The following is a 19,642-nucleotide window of genomic DNA, read 5'->3' as shown; positions in this document are numbered from 1 at the left end:
GGGAGCTGTCAGCGCCGGGAGCGGGTAAGCGGGGAGGCCGCGGGGCCCAAACCGGGGGGCATCTCCCCCCCAGGCGCAACCCCCCCGGGAAGCGGCCCCCGACGCACGTGCGGGCGGACGGTCGGCGCTCAGGCGCTTGGCGGTCTCCGCCCTGCCTGAGGTGGGAGCAGGGCAGGGCAGGGCCTCCCCCCGGGGGACAGCAGGGAAACCCAGGTCAGCCCCCGGGATCCGGAGGAAGAGGCCGTGGGGACGGGCGGCAGAGATGATGCCGCTGCCTCCCCTCAGCCCTCCGCAAAACAGCTGTCGCCCTCCCCGTGCTGGCTGCGGGGCGCCACGGGAGAGCGGGCGCCGGGGACCCGCCGCGTGCCGGTGACGTTGTTGGAAATTAAACTAACTCCAGCCCCGGGTTCGTGCTGGGGGTGGGTTTGTTCCCTTCTGCTTCTGTCGTCAGAGAAGGCTGCGGGGACATGGGCTTTCCTTCTCTGAGTGATTCAGCCTAGAAGTATTTATTTCATTTTATTGTTTTGGCAAGTCCACACGGGCGTTTTAGGGAAGTCGTTCCCACGGAGGAAGCAGAAACGGAAAGGGGGTGAATCCTGATTTGAGTGTCGCGTGTGCAAGCCCAGCCTGGTCAGGATCTCAACTTTCTAAATGGCTCAATAATGGAGAGCCTGGGGGGTCACCTGGCTGTCAAGCGAATGGAAATTTTGAAAGGGGGGGGGTTGTAGCTGGGTTGGTCTAAGGAGATAAGGCAGACAAGGTTTTTTGGGTGAATCCGATCTCTTTTATTAGACCCACTTAAATAGCTGGAATTTTTTTTTTTAAACTATTTAAGTGGGTTTAATAAAAGAGATCGGATTCACCCAAAAAACCTTGTCTGCCGCTGTTAACTTTGAATGGCTTTTTCACCGGCTCTGTCCTTCTGAATACGTGCGGGTACCATCGGGATGCTTGCGATTCTTGGCATCCACTTCCTTTTTATAGGAAATGGGGCATGAAAGCTTTGGTGTCAAGCTTGTAAAACAAACAAACAAAACATTGCATGGAGGCTGCGAAGAGATAGAAAGGGTATAAAGGTTAATTTGCACCCCGTCCTTAAGAGTTTCTGTTATTATATCTCTTTAACAATGGTCAGGGATGCACTCAAGCTATCCCTTGAATTCATACACTTCATACGCAGAGACTTGTGTGGTACAGGTGTAATAATCGGTGTTTTTAAAGCCGTCTGAAATGTAAGAGGCTGTGGAGGTAAGGGACCTCCTGTAAGATGTAGAGCAGCTTCTACTCCTGTTGGGGCAGGCTTCACCTACAGCTAATCAAGTCAGGATCATTCCCTCCTAAATATCCAATTATTGGAAATTGGTGCAGAAAATAAGTCTCTGGCTGGCACCTTGCACAGGACTTCTTTGCCTGGGGTTCTGTATGGGCCGTTCAGGAATCCCACTTCTGTACAAATAAGATTCACGTGCTTGAGACTTTGCTCTTTTGACAGTTAAATGCTTTTTTGGAGGCTACTTGCTCCTCAGTCTGTGGTTGTGTAGCATTTCTGTAGCACCTCCTGAAATTACTGGGTGAGGCAATATAAACGTAAAGCTTTATGTTAATCGGCCTGTTTGTATATAGAAGTGGCAAAAGTATCAGAAGCTGACACTCTTCTGAGTTCTAGGGTCCCCCTTCTCTCCTCCCCGCTCCAGCTGATTTCTTAGGAGTATTGGGGAAATACTTTTTTTCTGTAAGAGCTTCCTAGTGTAGGTGAGGCTTGTGTTTGTGCTCCTGGGACTTTCTGCCTGGAAGAGAAGGCGGGGGGGAGATGGTATGGGCCCCAGCACACTTGCTGTAACTCATGTGGATGTAATGAGTTTACTTGAGCAATAGTTCTAATGCTGGTATCCAACATCAGTTTCTCACTGGGAATTATGAGGCATCAGCATTTATAAATGGGCCATTTATTTGTTTGTTTAATGTGAGAGGAGTTAATTAGCAATCTGTTTACCTCAAGGTGAGTTTGTATTGTAGGATAGGATGACTTATCTACCTGACTATTCATCCATGTGCATTCTCTGTAACAAGAGGAGGCAATATTCAGACTTACCCCAATCGGTGGATTCTCAGATAATATTTGTAAACTGGAAATGAGAAGATGTAATGTTATTAACAAAGTATTTGATTTCTTCTTCCATTTATTTGGCATGTAGTTTTTTCTCGCTGGAATCAGTACATTTAAGAGTCAGAACAAGCTGAAGGACTTCATAAAAAGAGTAGCTGCAGGAACAGCTATAACCGCGGGGAGCCAAGTCAGTGTACTGTAGGAAGTGGGATCCTTCAACTGTTGCTTAGTTTAGCTACGCTGCTGAACGGAGTTTTGCAAACTGAAATTCATAAGAAACCTTCTTCTTCGTTGGCTGTCCTTTCATCTTCTCTGTGAACATACTTTGGAGGCATGTTGGCAATGTGATTATGAAAACGTGGAGCCTAGAACAGATTGCATAATCTACATCCAGCCTAATGAAAAAGATAATGATGTAATCTTTGTTCAAACCTAATGCTTTTGCTCCTGGTAGTGAAATAGCGGTTTCTAAATCTTCCTGTTTGACATAGCAGGTAGGGAATTTAAACAGTACAACTTCTGCTGCCATGCAGAATGTGGTTTTGAAACGTTTGTTTTGATATGCGTTGGGAGGGCATAAGAGCTAGCAAACTTCCCTGAAAAGAATTCAGAAGAATTGCCCAACTTGCTTCTTGTAAATGACATTGGTCTTTAAAAATGACAGGTTTTGTTATCCTGGTTTATTAAAGGGAAACAAGTATTTTTTCAGTCAACGATGGTTTTCAAGTAATATGCAAATTTTAGTATTTCCAACCGAAAATATGTTGGGTGTTTTCATATCTTAAAATGGCAAATTTCAATTTGTCAGCTGACAGTAATGTAAAGTCTCAGCATGTTTTGCCTACCAGTGTAGAGAGAACTAACATTTTTGAAGACAAATGAGGCTATGCCTGCAGAGATTGATGGTGGTTTAAAGCCTAGGGCTGAAACATGGTCCCTCCCCATCTCCTCCATTGTCTCTAGGTGGCCTTAGACAACAGTGTGTAGTTCCCCGCACCCCTGTGTAACATGGCGCAATACTTGCTTTACTGAGGTGCGGTGAAAATGTATTGCTACTCCAGTTGGTGCAGTAGGCCGAATGAGATCTAGTCTGATGGATTAGAGTCCCTTCTGAGCTACCCTGCGATGTTCTTGTCCCTTGGAAGAGCCGAACACCTACAGCTGGATACTGAGCTCTCCATTGAAAGTTGCTTGAATTAAGTACCTAAACATGAGCTGAACTCCCTGCAAATCTGACTCCAGGTGATCAGTAGCCACTAAAGGTGTTGAGTACTTCTGCACTCAAGTTTAAATATACAGTACCTGCCCATTCTCAGGAGCGCTCTGAACTTTTGCTAATGAAGGAAATACAGACTTTATTTGTAATAGCTATGAATGAGTGTGGTTACTATTGAATCTGGTAAGACCTTTAGTGTTGCTCTCTCCTTTATTTTGATCGTATTTTTCCTTCTAGAACTCGGCTCCATACCGTTGCAGGATGACTAAGTGCACCATACCCTCTGAACAGTAGGGAATAAATTGAATAGTCCTTGAAGCTGTCAGGGTAAACAACACTTGGGCAAAACAGGCATTTCCTCTATAGCATACAGCCCTTGGGAGCATTCTCCAGTTCCTTCTTCTGTTGCACATTTGCCCCTCACATTGTGTTCAGACATGCCGCTAGGTTGACTGAATAGCCTCATGAGTGCAATACCGAAGTGACATTGCAACGAGTTGTTTTTTTTTCATGTCATCTTGAAGGACACTGTCCAAGTTTGTAACAGTGTGTAGCTTTTTAGAGGACTTTTCTGGCTTTTAATATAAACTTAGAGTGCCAAAGGAAATATTTATCTTACTTGCTGATGGCATGTTTTTCTTCAAGATAAGGAAATTCAACAAGTTGTCTCTCTTTGTAAGAAGGCCTCTAACATAGTGTACAGGGTACTCCATTTAAGTACTCCAGTGCTGAAGAAAGGTTGTGCTCTTACCTGCATGTGTATAAACCAGGCTTGTTCACAGCAGCAACAGGGTGGGCTTTTTCTAACCCTGCCTTGGCCCAAGGACCTTTGCCTTGTTTCTCAGAGGTCCTTGTGGTTCCAGCCTTGATATAGACTGGACATAGTACCAAGCTGCTTTAGGAGCCTTGAAATGAATGGCTCCTACTCAGTTTAATCAGGTGTACAGTGTAAGGTAGCATAGTTTAATTGTAAAGGAGACAGTGCAGCCAGGGGGTCCCCAGGTACTTATCTGGTTTGTGCACTTAACTTCAGTTGTCTGCATATTGGTTTGTTACATTTTTAGCAATGCACGAATAATGGAACCAGTATTGTATCAGGCAGTTAAGCAAATGTATGTGGTTATTTGATCTATATAAAAGTGGAATGTCCATTTGAGCCCACTTACATATACATCCTTTAAAATGAATGGGAATTAAGTGGAGAGGTAAGAATCTACATAACAGTTTGAAACAGGCTTCTTCTGTCTGTGACACTGCAATTTTCTGTGGGCAATAATGGTATGGGTAAGAAGAATATAACCTTTTTTTCCTATAAGATCAGAGGGTGAATGTTCCAGTGGTGCAGAAAATTGCCTAGCCTTTGTTCTTCAGATGTCCTTTAAAAAGTTCAGCCTTCATACACCTGAAATATGGACGCAAAGGCACTGTTGATGAGTGAACTAAGGATGCGCTGCACAATGGTCCCAGAAACTGTGCAGCCACAACAGTGTGGTGCTCTATCCAGGCTAATTCACCCTGCTGAGATGGGAAAGGGTAAGTTCACGTGGGCAGAGCACCACATCAATACAGTCGGGCTGCGTCTTAGACCCCAGCTGCCCCTGGCACGTCTGGGGCATACAGAGATACAGAGTTCAGGCTGTGCCAAAGAAAAAGATCAGCTTTCCTATGAAGAGAACAAAAATGTGGTGGTGTTGCTCTCTTGATCCACCCAAGAAAGGTTATGAGAATTTAAAAAAAAATATGTTCCCCTTTCTGTTCCCTCTACGTGCATCTCTCACAAGGTGCTTGCCCTATGCTCTGTCAGATGTTGAAGCGAGTACTTTGAACCTGCCTGCTAAAGAGGAAGGGACTACTTGATTAATTTATGCCCTAGTTCTGTTGCCTCACGTTTACTGACTTGAATGGGGGTGGGAGGGGTCCTTTGTTCCTATTTAGATGGTAATATACTTTTCCAAGCCAATCGGAAAAGTGAACTGTCCTGATGTGTTTGGAAAAAAGAAACACTTTCTGTCTAGATCCTAACCTGGCTGCCTTTGTGAAAGTGAGGAACAGCTCTGCTACTCGTTACATCTTGCCCAGATCATTACATTATCTGCTTTTTCATGTTGGGGATTAAACAGTTTTTATTGTTTCTCTCTTAAAGTGTCTCTTGCCAGACCACTTCATGTCTTTCTATTGGCTGAATAATTATGAACACACCTGCTGATTCAGGTGTGCTTGTAGGGTTGATTCCTGCTTATACAAGTAAAACTTCTCTGTGCTGGTATAGCTGGTAGCAGCCCTGCTACCTCCTGAGACGCAAGCTGTGCTAGCAGATCAGCCCTTTTGCTACTCTGACTATACCCTGGTCAACATAGCCAGCTGGCAAAAAGCTCTTAGTATAGTTAGCTATGCCAAGAGGTATTATCTGCGAGTGACAGCTGTGCCCAGAGCAGTCTGTCACATGGAAAGGGCGAGAGGCTATACTCTGGGCAGCTCAAGCATACTGGGGTGGCAAAAGTAATTGAGGGGAGATGAGGAAGGGAAGGGAAGGGGGTGTGCTGTACCTCACTTCACATGTAAAGAAGGCTGCTCTTGCGAGAAGGCCTTTCAGGTGCTGGGCAGAGAGTCTGTGTGTGGCTACAACAGTGTGAAGCTTAGGAGCAGGCAAGAATGGAACGGACCTGGTAGTGAAGAAGAAAGGCAGAGTTAGGTGTCGGGACAAGCAGACTCATCTCAGTCTGAAGCTTTCTGTTTTGTTCCTTTTCTGTTGTGCGCCACTTACTTGTTCGCTTTGGGTTGGAAAGAACATTTTGTACCCTTTGAGGGGAAGTGCACCAGTGGTCGCACAACCCAAATACGAGCATTTCTTACAACTCTTGCCTCCTAATAAAGTAGACAGGGAATTACTATAGCACATGAAAGATAAGAACTTGTATGCAAATACTTAAAAAGTCCCAAGGAAAGCCCCCTTGCTGATGCAAGTAGAAGAAGACTGTGGGTCAGATTCTGATCTCTGTTACACCTACAATTTCAGAATAGTCCATGGGCTTCAGTAGGATTTGACATTATTCTGAATTTGTAATTGTGCACCTGAGCTCTGAGTCTGGCCTAGTTTCAGTAATTTACATAAGTAGGCTATATAATTGCATAAACTTACAGTCAAAAAAGCAATCCTTTTCAGATCCTGTAAGTGTAAAAGTAATCAGATCCCCACTACCACTGTGTTAACTAAACCCATATGTAGAAATAAAGTGTTTTGCTGAATTGTAATGCAGTCCTGTAGTCAGCTTGCATGCCAAACTCCAAGGTTGGTCAAGAATTTCATTATCCACAACTCCAGGAGCAAGCCCCTATATGAACACTTTTCTTGTGATATTTTCTGCATGCTGTGATGTTTGCCAGTTTCCTACATTTCTCATTTTTAAAGGATGCACTTAAGAGATCACAATATAGGGCAAAAATGATGGGAAATGGGAAAGAAGGACTAGGGTATGGCCACATGGCATAATGCAGTGTTGTTGACGTGCCAAGGACAGCTCGGGGCCAAGACAGCCTGACTGTATTAATGTTGTGCTCTGCCCAGGTGAAGTTACCCTTTCCCATCTCAGCAGGGTGATTTGCTGCTGTTTGGCTTCAGAAGTTGTGCAGCGTGGCCATCACCTTAGTTAACCTGTCAACAGTGCCTCTGTGTCCACGTTCAGGTGTATGAAGGCTGAACTTTTCCCCCCACCTTTGAACCTTGGTCGTGTTTTTTCTGTCATCTGTGTTTACCTCTGCTGCTGGCAAGCAGGGTTCTGGTAAATGTTCCGTGTCCCAGATAAGGGACATTTAAAAATACAGGTTAAAGTAAAGAAAAATAAATCCTGCTTTGAACTCGATTTAGCAGAGCCACTAAGCCCTCATGTGCATGTCCAAGTAGAGCAGGTGGGGATATGGTAGCACTTTGTAAACCTGTCTTCTACAAGCTTGCAAAAGGAAGAGATTGATTTGATTGTTTGTTGGCAGCTCTAGACCTTGTGATTTGCCTTTTTCCCCCTTTAATTACTTTTGCTAGGAGAAACAGATTGTAAGGGAAAAGTATTTGGGGGAGTATCTCTTTAAAAAGCCATTGTTAAATCAGAAATCTTTGTTTGAAAAATATAGACCATTTCTACCTGAGAATTTGGATTAGATTAGATGGGGCTGGATTGGAGTAATCTGGGCTGCCTAGATACTTGTGCTCGGAGGTGGGTGTTTTAATTAGAGCTGTTCTTGGGCAGCCGCTCTATTTAGTGTATGTAACAGTGAGGCATTTTAAACCTCTGCTCATTTAAAAATGTCTGTGGGACACATCCAAACTTCATTGGACACCGTGCGGACATTTTAAAACACATGGGGGCTTAATGCATGTGACACTGCAGGGACTGCAGTGCTCTAATCAGCAAGCCAATGAGCATGTGTATAGGCAGCTCCAGTATTTTGCAGGAGCCAGCCTTGCCTCTAAGGCGTACTTCTTCAATAAATTGTTTGACATGTGCCCGCTTACAAATACTTGCTTGTTTTCCCTAAAAGGGGCTCTTTAGTAGTTCTTGCTTTTAATGTGTGTTTCAGAAAGGGAATTTTTAAACCAGCCTAATTCTTTTAGCAGTCCCACATCTTGCACAACATCAAGCATGCAAGTCACCTTCTTGCATTCCCACAGTCTAGACTAAATGTCGTGAAGTGGTGACGGAGGTGTCAGTGATGCTCTGGTACATGCTGAACAGGCAGTCATGCCACCTCAGTGCTACGTCCTGCTAGATCACCCACGAGGAGCAGTCAGGTGGAAGCAGCAATAGCTACAGGAGGTAGAAGCCTCTTCCTGGACATCCCTGCAAACCCAGCTGTTCCCAGCTATCCTGCAGTTTCCATTTTTCCAGTCCTTAGCTGTTCCTTTCATCTTCTCTCAAACCCGGCTGCTGCATCTTCCCTGCACAGACAGTCTTCGTCTGGCACCCCCCTACTTCAGATGGGTGTACCCTTCAGCACCCATCTGCCTGCTGTGCCCTGTTCCCCACCATTGCTTTTGAAGTGAAGCATATTGATCTTCAGTTGGAATTTATGGTCACACACAGACTTGCAAAAAATCACCGGCTCTTTAGTCAGCAAAAAAATGTTTTTTAGTACACCAGAATAATTCTTAAAACTTCTCAGGGTTGAACTGCTACCGATGCAGCGTCAAGCTGAGAGGATCTTAGTGAAGACTCGTGGCCTGTAGTCTGACCTCCTTACCCTATAACCTGGTTCAGAGCAAACGCAATAATGACCATGAAGAAATGCCCGTAACTATCTGAACCCCATCTGTATTGGTGCTTCTCCCTGTTGCTGGGTAGCTGCAATAGTGGGACATTTGAAGAAAAAGGCTGGTGCAGGTAGTGACAAGGTAATTTGTGCTTGTCCATTAGACATGCTTGGACAACCAGCTGGTGCATAGAGGGGAAAATGCATCCTCTGTCCAAGTGCTTCCCTTTGTAAATTAGTTGTATTCACCTTATCAGGTGAATCAGCTAACAGGTTGTATATGATACCTTCATGCCTAGGCTTCAGCAGGTCATGTTCTGCAGTTTGCAAATAGCATTTGACAAAGTGATCTGTTGCTTATGAAGGCTCATGCATGTCTGATTCAGTTAGTCTGTAAGGTACAGCTCTGCCCCGTGTTCTGTTTGCAAAAGTCTAGGACTGAGGAGCATGACTACGGCCCAGTTTCAGCAGCTTTGTGGTTGTGCTTTATGCTGCTTGAAGTGTCAGATTGTTAAGTCTAGGCTGTTCCTAGTGGTTTTCAGAGCTACTCATTGCAAGCGTGTGGATTTTGACTTATCTTGCGTATTAGGGCTTGACAGTCATTTGTCCTCTGATAACAGCCATTTCTTAAGACCTCCAACGTGGTGTCTAAGGTCTGAGGATGATAGAGCTTTTGCTTCATTAGCATCTCAGCTTGTGTCACTGGACACTTATTTCACGTCCCTCCCAATTTTTAATAAGTCTGAGACATAAAGAGGTCTGACAGTCTGGGCTAAGTATGTGTATTCTGTTGCTCACAGGTTTATTCTGTTGCATGTAATTGGGGAAACTGCACAAATGAACAGGCATTTTTGTAATGATGCCACATTCATGTAGCTTTTAAATATCCTAGTGTTTAAGTGTCATTTTAATTGTACAAGTTGTCCTATAAGAAGAGATGTTGCAAATAATCCGGTGCATTTTGGTACAGAGAAATGTATCCTCATGCTGTGTTTTATCTTTCTCGCTCTTGTGGGGTAGTTATATATCTCCTATGGGGTTAGTGCTCTGCAGGGTGAGAGAGCATGAACATGAGGAGGGAGGGATTTCCCATGGCATCATCTCCTACCTCTGCACCATAGAGCCCATGAAGTAAGAGATGATGTTGACGATATGAACGTTATTTTTTAAGTGGAGGGCAACTAGCACAAGTTCTTTGGGAGTTGGGGTCAGTGCCCAGGAGCCTTGCACTCCAAAGGGGAAATGAGGATGTAGAAGCTTTATGTATTCGTCATTCTTTGTACGCATCGGAGAACTTCAGGCACGGTGGCAGAACTCTTCACTTCAAAGGTCTTCCAAACCAGGCCCCTTGATGTAACAACTCAGATTTGAGTTGGTCTAAGAAAAGAGATCACATTTACCCAAAGAGCCTTGTCTGCCTATGTCCTTAGACCAACACGGCTACAGCCTGTCCCCTTGCAACTGAGAGATGAGGCTTTTTCAGAGGTTCTTTCTACAACTTTGTCTGCACCAAACTTTATTTCCCCAAGCCTTCTACCAGTGCACCTTCAACAGCACTAGCAGTAGTAAATGTCTTAGTACCCAGAAGCACCTGCCACTGCTGTTTTGTAACTAGTGTTATCTAGATCACCGCTGAAAGCTTATATACAATACAGTGACTGAAAGTTTGATGACCGGTTGACTCTGCTTCATCTTTTATTATTGGCAACGGTGGTGCTGTGCCACTGAAAGGAAAGATGAGACATTTGAGGGGGAAATCTCAAGTAGCTGTAACCTGTGCTTTTCTTTCATGTAGTTTTATTTTTATTAATTTTTGAGCAAAACTGCTGCTTGTTTCATCTAGTATAGACATGGAAGAGTAAGGGAATTGCCTTTTTGACTCGCAAGAGAGTGCAAAGAAATTGGAAGTAATTTCTGCAATGAATATTTGGAGAGCGGACTAAAACCAGAATGTGTTTACTTGGGCACTGGCAATCATTGTATATATAACTGCTTATCTGGAAAAGGTCCTCCCCAGGAAGCAAATCGTTATGCACATCTTTGAGATGTGTTCAACTGGAAATGACTTGCCATTGGAGGGAGTTTGTTTTGTTTTGTTTTTTTACGTAAAGTAGTTGCGTAGTGTGAGGGCTCTCTTTTTTTCCCTAAAGCACTTAACTTTTTTCTTTAGAAATCATTTATGAGAAAAATTGGTCTGAGATCAGATAATGGTCAATATGGAAAATTACTAGAAAGTAAAATAGAAATGGAGTAGGTCAAACATAAGTAATATGCATGTCACAAATTCGTTCAAGTATTTTACTTTGAAATACAGTGAAGCCCGTTAAACTCTGCAAGTGTCCAGCCTGCACACATTTCTCGGAATAACAAAAAGGGGCGGGGATGTCTAAATGATGTTGAGTATTCACTAGAAATGTCCCCAAAAGCCTGGGAATATTTTAAAGTAGTGGTTCTCAAGCTCAGATCCATACATGTTTGTGATTGTGTAGAGCATTTTGAGAATTAAGCTTGGGAGAACAGAGTTGGAGCCTGTATCCGTCTAGTGAAGTACTCTTCAGAATACGAATGCTGAAGAACTACTGTTGGGGGAATGCATTTATGCGTAAGAAGTTTGCTTGTTTGAGGTGGCCTTTCAAGTATATTTCACTGAAAAAGAGTAAAATTATTATCCAATGAGTATATCTAATCAAGTCAATCCTTTTCAAAAATCAAAAGCAGAGGGGTCACCCAGAGAATAGTGAGATAAATGACCTAGGTAAGGCCCGGTGACAAAGTACATCATGCAACAAAAAATTGTTTGTTTGTTGTGGTGGCAAGTGGGGAGGAAAAATCTAATGATAGTTGGGGGTGTACTGAAATAAGGATAGGTCTAGGAGAGGCTGAGAGTGAGTATTGCAAAGAGGGTGGCGGGAGTGTGAGCCGTCTGCTGGAATACCAGCATCTTGAAAAGATGAAGGACATTCTCCTCCAGGTCTTGAAAGGATATTAGACCCAAGCATACTTTCAGTTTTAACATGTATAGTAAAGAGAAAGTTAGGGAGTTCCTGAATGAGAGTGGAAAGAGGGAGATTGTCAGAAGACGGTGAAAGAATCAAAATGAAACTAGCTCCCTTCTGTTTAGAGTATCAACTATCATTATTCTGTAAGTTTTGCCAATGCATGAAACAATGCTAGACTTAAGGTAACAAAAATGATAACACCCCATGAGAACACACATTTCAATTTTAAAGCAATGTAAAAATCAGATTTTTTTTTTTTAATGTTACAGTCTGTGTGACACAGACCCAATACATGTTAAATCAAGTTTAGAGCAGAAGTCACAAGTGTCAATTTACTGTGACTTAGTATTTGCTCAATAGCATAAGTACAACATTTGATCACCGAATCTAGTTCAACTTTTACTGTTTTGCAGGTGATGAAACATTTACCAGACATCTGTTAGCTGGATGTTTAACCCTGCTAGCCAGAGCTAGATACAGAAGGACTGTCTCTAGAAGCAAAATACAGGAGAAATGCCCTGACGAAAAGGTAAGAGGGTTGCACTAAGCTGCAGTGAAGAATGGGGAAGTTAGTGGTATTTTGACCAAAGTGCTGTTATGATCTGCTAATTAGTTGGGAGGTCTACCCTGCATATCTTGTTGTTTTTGCTGTTGCTCCAAGTCTCTATTTTTGTTCTTCCTGGTAAAGGGAAGGCAGGGCTAATACTGCTTTATCCAGGCAGTTTTACAAGTCGAGGAAAGAGGGGAGGGTTTTACTTTCTGAATAACTCCTGTCAACAGTAACTTTGGCAAGCAGTGGATATTGCAGACATGATTCATGACTGTGTCACCTTCTGAAAAATGGTTGTGAATAGTCGTAGTGAACCTGACCAGTTCTGTTTCACATCACTTCTGCTTGGCAAACCTGAGCAGCAGGCGTATGCAAGTAGGGTCTTCCCAGTTTGGCAGTGCTGCCTTCTTCCCATTTGGAAGGCTTTCTTTGAAATGCTTACGGGCTGCTAGAGTCTTGTTGCCACATTTCAAAAAATGGGTATCAGTGTTTATGTCCGTGTTCCTTCATATCTTGTTGCCCATTTGAAGGGAAAATTTAGAAGAATTATATACTAATGGATATTTCTGAAAATGGTGTTTTTAACACTTATACCCTTCATTTGAAAAACTTGTCTAACTCTATCCCAACCATGCAGTTGGTCCAGTGAAGGATTTCTTTCACAGACATCCTTGCCCTTCACGTATATCCTTGACCATCACAGCTACAACATCTCTCCAGCACTTTGCAGAAACTTATGCAGTTGTCCTCTCCCACATTTTCCAAACTTGCCATGAAAAACATTCATTCCCTGTTCCTTGGAAGATTATCCCAATCAGAATAGGATAATGAAGAAAAACCTCATATTTAACCCAATCAGATACTGCTTAGGCTTTGACAAGGACAATAGAGATCCTAACTAAATACTGAGTATCCTTAAAGGAAAATGCAGACAGGAATGGGGAGATAGAAAGATCAAAGGACTGCCTTGCAAGATCAGGGGAGTTTAAATATTTAAACATTTTAGTTGGTAAAAAAATCTTTGTTTCTTACCTGAAAAGACACATAAACTGGTTTGAGTTCCAGAGGCGTCTCTGGATCCTCAGGGGTTTATTTTGTTTGTTTTTCTTTTCTTTCAGTTTCTGGATGACAGTTGAAAATAGTTCTTATCAGAAAATAAAAACCAAACTTGAGTTGCTTTACTGGAAGTGTAATAACTAATATCTGTGTGATGCAGGAGTGTGGTCCCGTGATACTTCATTTATCATAAAAGGGGCAGCTTTACCGTGTGATATGTGCCACAGCACTATTTAGTTATTTGCTGTTCTTCACTGGTAGTTTCTGAAAAGACTTGTTCTTGATGACGTTCCCAGGGTGGTACTTAATCTTGGCTGTACGGTTGAAAATGTATGTCTACTGTGCAGTCATCTTAAGCCCCACAAGCCTCTATTTATAACATCTGAATGTTTCACATGATGGACAATAGGTTGGTTCTGTTTTCAGTACTAAAATTAGTCCTGTATGCTTTACAAGTCTTAATCTTTTAATGTTTCTGAGAATCTTCCTTTTGTGTAACTGCCCATAAATATGAATTACACTGGTGGTGGTACTGGTTATGCAATGAGTATAATTAAGTAAGATTTCCTAAATGTGTGTAAGAAAGCAAGATGATAATGAAAATTAAAATTGTATATACAGTGCACTTTGTATTTACTCCTTGGCTTCCAGTATGATAAGCAAATTAGTGTTTTAGTGAGCTGTGACAGGAATATCAGCATGGCTTCTTTCCTCTCTTTAAAAAAGGATATGGATAAAGCCTGTGTAAATGGATGATGTCTTCTTCTATGTTGGTCCATTTTAATTAAAGGCAAAATAGCAAGGCCTTTAATGTATCAAATAAAAAAAGTTATAGGTCAGTGTCATAAGTCTGTTTAGTCTCAAATTTAACTTTATATTCAGTATTTTACTTGACACAAGTAGCTTTTGTTTGTATAATAGTGTGATCACTAATATTGGTATTCACTTACAATATTGTTTTTGCATTTTATTTTTATTTGAATATTAGTAATGGAATATTGGTAGGCAGACATAGAATAGCAGAAACAAATGCTAATTCCATACAAATTTAAAAGATCAGTAATTGTGAAGACAGTTTTATTTTTTAAAATATATATATTCTTAAAACAACTAACCCCCAAATTTGAAGTAATTGTTGCTATAAAAAGGTATGGCACAATACAGATTTGCAGAATATAAACCCAAGAAAGCAACAAAGATAAAATGTAGTTGATGTAAATGCCCATTTGACTGAGTGAGGCCCGTTGTGTGGTTGAGAAGGTTCAAAAGCTAATAAAAAGATAAAAATATTGTTCTGTGAATATATTAATGCATATGCTAAAGAATCAAAATATCTTTAAAGGGGGGCATTAATTGGCAAGTATATTAATGCAAATGTTAGAGGTGATTGCCGTACGCATATCAAGGAAAACTCAGTCCCCAGTGTTTCATTGCATGAAATGTTGCTGAATTTATAAACATGGTTAAGTAACAAACTCAGCAGAAGCAAAAACTCTGAGAAGAGTCTTTCTGTCTTAAATCAATCTAGTCTTCAGTTGTTATGTGAACATGACATCCTGCAACAAATCTTTGATTCCTGCACCTTCTAAATACTCATCTTTGAACGAGACTGTGAGGCTGCTGCTGAAACATAAAGCATAGACATTACTTTGTTTCTAAGACAGTGGAGTAATTAGATTTTTTTTGATATATGAAATAAAGTAAAGCAGACTTGGTCCCACCAAGGAAACGGCTTTGTGTGTATCACGTTGGCTAGGGTGGTTCACAAGGCTGATGATTACAGCAAGTGTCAGATTTCAAGCTAGGGTAGTTCTTGGACTGTGGCCAGAAAAGCACTGTTAGACTGGTGTACTAATGCCACATCTGCTATTTAATATCTTGAGAGCTAGCAAAGCTGAAACAAGATTATTATTCTGATGTGGAAGAAGGGAATCCCAGCTTTCGAGTGTCATGGCCTGGTCATTTATAACTTTGGCAGGTGGCAAAATATTCTACCTTTTAGAATTGCATCGTTCTGATAACCATCTTTTTAAAATAGCATCACTTCTGACATACTAGTGGTTTCTGTCTTAAGCAACTGGAATTGGAAACTATTATCATCTGACATGACAGCTTGGGAATCATCCTAGCTTTTGTTTGTTGTTCTAGATCAGTGGTTTTTCAACCTTTTTTCATTTGCAGACCCCTAAAAACATTTTGAATGAAGGTGCCAACCACTTTAGAAATTTCAAATGGAGGTGCAGACCCCTTTGAATTGTCTGTGTGGGTAGTCACATACTTTTGATCATAGTTCTCTTTCACAGACCCCTTAAACATAGTGTGCAGACCCCTGGAGTCTATGCACCACAGGTTGAAAACCACTGTTATAGACCATTAATCCCCAACTCCAGTGATTCATTGGAGATGGTAGAATACATGGGAACAAGGGTTTTTTACATAGTTGGCGGCTCAGTATTATTTCCTTAGCTCTAAAATCTTGTAATTGTTTAAGGGGAAATGTATGCTATTTGGCACAGTGAAATAGTTCAGATGCCATTAACATGTAGAGCTGCTTTCCCACAGGATGACGGGAAAGGCTATGAGTACGTTCTGGAACCCATAGTGCAGGGAAATGCATAGGGGAGTGACAGGAGAAACGGAAGAGAGTAGATTTAGGCAGAAATAGTGGTGCTCTTTCCACATTTACTTGGGTTGAAAATGGAAAAGGGTGCAATAGATTAGTGATGTCTTCTAAAATCTGTGTGGGGTTTGGAACATGCTGCCCCCACTACCCCAGAGCTGCTTACAGAGGGGACCTTTTACATGTGGATCCTCCACCTCTCGGTATGGGAGAGGGAAGCGCAGCCAGTTCCTGCCACTGTCTTTGCAAACTCCAGGGCCATGTTAAGTGTTTCCTGCATCACCTGTCTTTATATTTTAACAGGGGAAGGGCTGGAAGCTAGCTGGGTCTATGCTAGTGACAGGGGTGTTGTATATGTATATGGTATGCATGGACCTTGTGTGTGTAACTTGAGGCACTTGGGTCAAAATACAAAAGAAAATAAGGGGAGATGGGAGGCTGATAGCGGGCACAGTTAAGATGCTGTCTGGCACCTCAACTGTGCGTTCATAAGCTTTAGAATATTTGGGGACTATGATCTGTAAAATAATCTTAAAAAGACTGGTGGCATGAACCTCCATAAAGTCTGGCTTCTCAGAGATGCTTTATAAATATTTTCCTGAAATAAACTTAATTTTTAAAGAATTTTTCAGCAGGGGAGAAATTGACTGATTAACTGTGTGTATTTGAAACTGTACACAGGGTGTTCTCAAATGCACAAAATATCTTCAGGCAGAACAAGTAGAAGAAAATACCTTTTTGTTGCTATTTTTGAATTTTAGTAATTTGTAGGCTTTATTTATAGCTAGAAATCCTGATCTGGCAATTGGGTCCCCTTGGGTGTATTACTGTAAAGACTTGGGACTGCTTTCATTGGGATCAACTGCAGGCATACACACGGCTGATCTGCACAAAGTGTGTTGTGGGAAAGCACGTTTTCAGACAAATATTTTTCAAGTAGATTACATCCCTTTTTACATTTGAACTTTCAAGAGGGGTGTGTGCATGCATGCTTTGATAAAGATTTTTTGCCTGAAAATAATGTTCTGTTTGGAAGATTTGATGCAAGCACTGTTAGCACCTTGCAAAAATCAGGCGTTAATACCTTTTTTCAGGTTGAATTCTGGCATCTATTTTAGGAATAACTAGATTTGAAAAATAGTGTTTTCTTTTAAATATAAAGTCTGAAAAATATATGTTGTTATGAACTGAATTCAAAATAGATTCATTTTTAAAACAAAGCAATTATCTTTAGTGTTAGAGAATATCAACTGTCCCCATAAGCTTCATTTTAAAAGGTAAGGAACCACTGGCACTAAGGAAGTTTGCGGCACTCGTGGGAAGGCAGTACTCTTTAAATAAAGAATTCCGATCTTCATAATTAAATCCTGTTTTCAAACACCAGAGCCTACATGACTTGAGTAGGGATTCACAGCTGCCTCCAGAGAGCTACAGTAAGAGGTTACAGTAAGACCCTGTAGCGTCCTCTCTGAGGATTTCATCCCCGCGTGCTCGAACCCGGAGCAGTCGTGCAGGCTGCTGTTCGCTACCTTGTTTCTCCCTCCCTGGTCAGTTGAGGTCGACTTGCAGAATGGCACAGTATGAACAGTTATGAAAGGCTTTGGGATCCTTTGGTACGAAAGCTACTAAAGAAATCTGTGTGGTACTCTGTGGCTGTGCAATAATGATGGCTTCTGTTCAGATTCATCTGAGTGCACATATCTTTTGCAGGATGATTTTTTTACTTCATGTTAAATTGGTATTATGTTTTTTCCTCCCCTTTTTGGGGCCTGAAGTATGCCGATCACATAATCTTATCTCATCAGTGCTGCAGTTGTACATATGAGTCTTTCATAGCAGCCATAGAGAAGTTTGAACCTGCCTGACTAATATGCCACTGAATTGTTTTGACCTATTTTTTCATTTTATCACATACTTTGCAGCTGCAAGACTTTGTATATATAAAAAAAAGATCTGATGGGAGGATGAATAATCACTAAAAGACTTTTTTCTTTTTTTAAGTTGCAGTTAAAATGTAGTAGTCCTGGTGCTGCTTGAACTTGTGCTGAGCTGAGGAAAGGATTCAAATTCTAATAGGTGCATGTGTGGCTGGGGCACTGCTGTGGGGGCTTTTTCAGTCACAAATGGAAAGATGCTTGGCCTTACCTCCCGTGGAAGTATATTACTAACTTGACTAGGACAACCCTAGATTTTTTGGCAAATAATAAATTATAATCAACTAAATCTGTGCTTAACTCAGATGCGTGCAAAAATAACATATCGTGAAGCTGATTTTAAATGAATAGGAAGTCGGTCAATCTTATCATATACCCTGTTGTTCCCAGCCCCTCCAGTCAAAGCTGATTGTGTTTGAGTAGAAATATTAACTGACTCTACAAACTGATGCTTAGATATTAAAGGGGGTACTTACAACATTCCCATTGCTGTACTTCTCAATTTCAATTGAATAATATATTGTTGGTTTACCAAAGAAAATAGGGCTTATTTGCAGATTTGACAACCACGGCTTACTTGATGGTCCAAAAGCTAGGTAAAAACTAGGAGTACAAATAAGGTGAAAGACTTGCAAACTCAGAAATTTAGCCTCCTAGCAAACAGCTGGTTTCAAGCCAAAGTCCAGTTTTGTTCAGTCTCCTGAAGTACATTTTCAGCAGGGTGGATGGGTTTAAAACAAAGTGATTGAAATCACGGATATTAACTATGACTTAAATCAGCAAGCAGGAAACCTTGATTAGAATAATTGATTTTAATCTTGTTTTGTATTTTGCTTTAAGTTATATTTTCCAGAGACAGGTTCATTTTTATGGGTTAGTATAACCATTCAAACATTGATTTGCAATGAATTGTAGACCTGTGATTTTTTGCTAAACAAATAAACTGTACACATACTTCATTTTGCATTATTTTTATTGGGTAAAAAATGGGAAATTATGTGTTTATTTACTAGATAACTTTTTAATTATGTTTGTGTCAGACTGCATTTGAATGGAAATTGCAATTCAACTAAATGCACAAAAACAACATTTAAATTGCTTTATGTTAGGTAAGTAAAGCTATTAAACATGTTGGATACACACAAAGAGCTAGTAAGCTTATCAAAACAGGTTTTGCTTTTAAAAACTGACTCATTTAACGAAGGCAGCTAGTAAATTCAACAGACTGAAAATGTGGCCTATAGTAACTTGAAACAGGAGGTATTTATGAAACCAGTAGGAGTTTTGCACTAAAGTTGTTTAGGTGCTTTTTCCTAACTATCTACATTTTCCTACATATTTAGGTATCTGAATATTTTGCAAATCTGACACCAGGTTCTCGAATTTTCTTCCTTCTAGTAAATCTCCTCTTTTCCCTGGTTGTTACTTATGTATTAGAAGAGGAAAGCAAATTTTACATCAGAAACTGAGGTCTTAACATAGGCCATCTGAATTTCAAATTTAAACCATTTGTTAAAAGAGAAATATATTTAACATTAAACAAATCAACCTTAAGTAGAAATCCAACTTTGTATACAAAAATAATCATGCCTCATTTTCTGATCATTCTAAAACTGTTGTGCACCTTATTCTTTGCATGTTGTAAATGTACGTAAATAATATTAATGAAATATTTGGGTCAGATAGGCCGTAGGCAAAGACTTGTGCCTCTAACTGGCACTATAAATATTGATCCGGGTGCGGTCAGTTTGATGCATAAAGCGGTTCGTTTCTCTGGAGGCCACAAAAATCACAGACACACACTCATTAGATGGCACAAAAGGTGTATTTGCAAATAGAGTCAGAGCAGAGTCAAGAACTCAGATTACTCCGAACCAACAAAGGAATTTTGCAGGCAGTATTTATCTTCTCCCTCCTGG

The 19,642-nt window shown here is 41.1% G+C and overlaps 1 protein-coding gene across 3 annotated transcripts in view; it reads left to right on the top strand.

Moving 5' to 3' along the window:
- Nucleotides 1-19,642, top strand: part of DENND4A (DENN domain containing 4A) — a 99,807-nt gene continuing 80,165 nt past the window's right edge. For 2 of the 3 annotated variants that reach the window (XM_019533834.1, XM_019533832.1), the window contains exons 1-2: nucleotides 1-24; nucleotides 11,977-12,092. The gene's annotated coding sequence lies outside the window, so the exon portion shown is untranslated. Of the gene's footprint in view, nucleotides 25-11,884; nucleotides 12,093-19,642 lie in introns of those variants that run through there. The other variant, XM_019533833.1, reaches the window with a different exon arrangement.

This window comes from Crocodylus porosus, unplaced genomic scaffold (assembly GCF_001723895.1).
Source record: "Crocodylus porosus isolate Cpor-Errol unplaced genomic scaffold, CroPor_comp1, whole genome shotgun sequence".
Classification (NCBI taxonomy): domain Eukaryota; kingdom Metazoa; phylum Chordata; order Crocodylia; family Crocodylidae; genus Crocodylus; species Crocodylus porosus.
The sequence above is the reverse complement of the archived record's forward strand: the minus strand, read 5'-3'. Positions and strand labels throughout refer to the sequence as shown.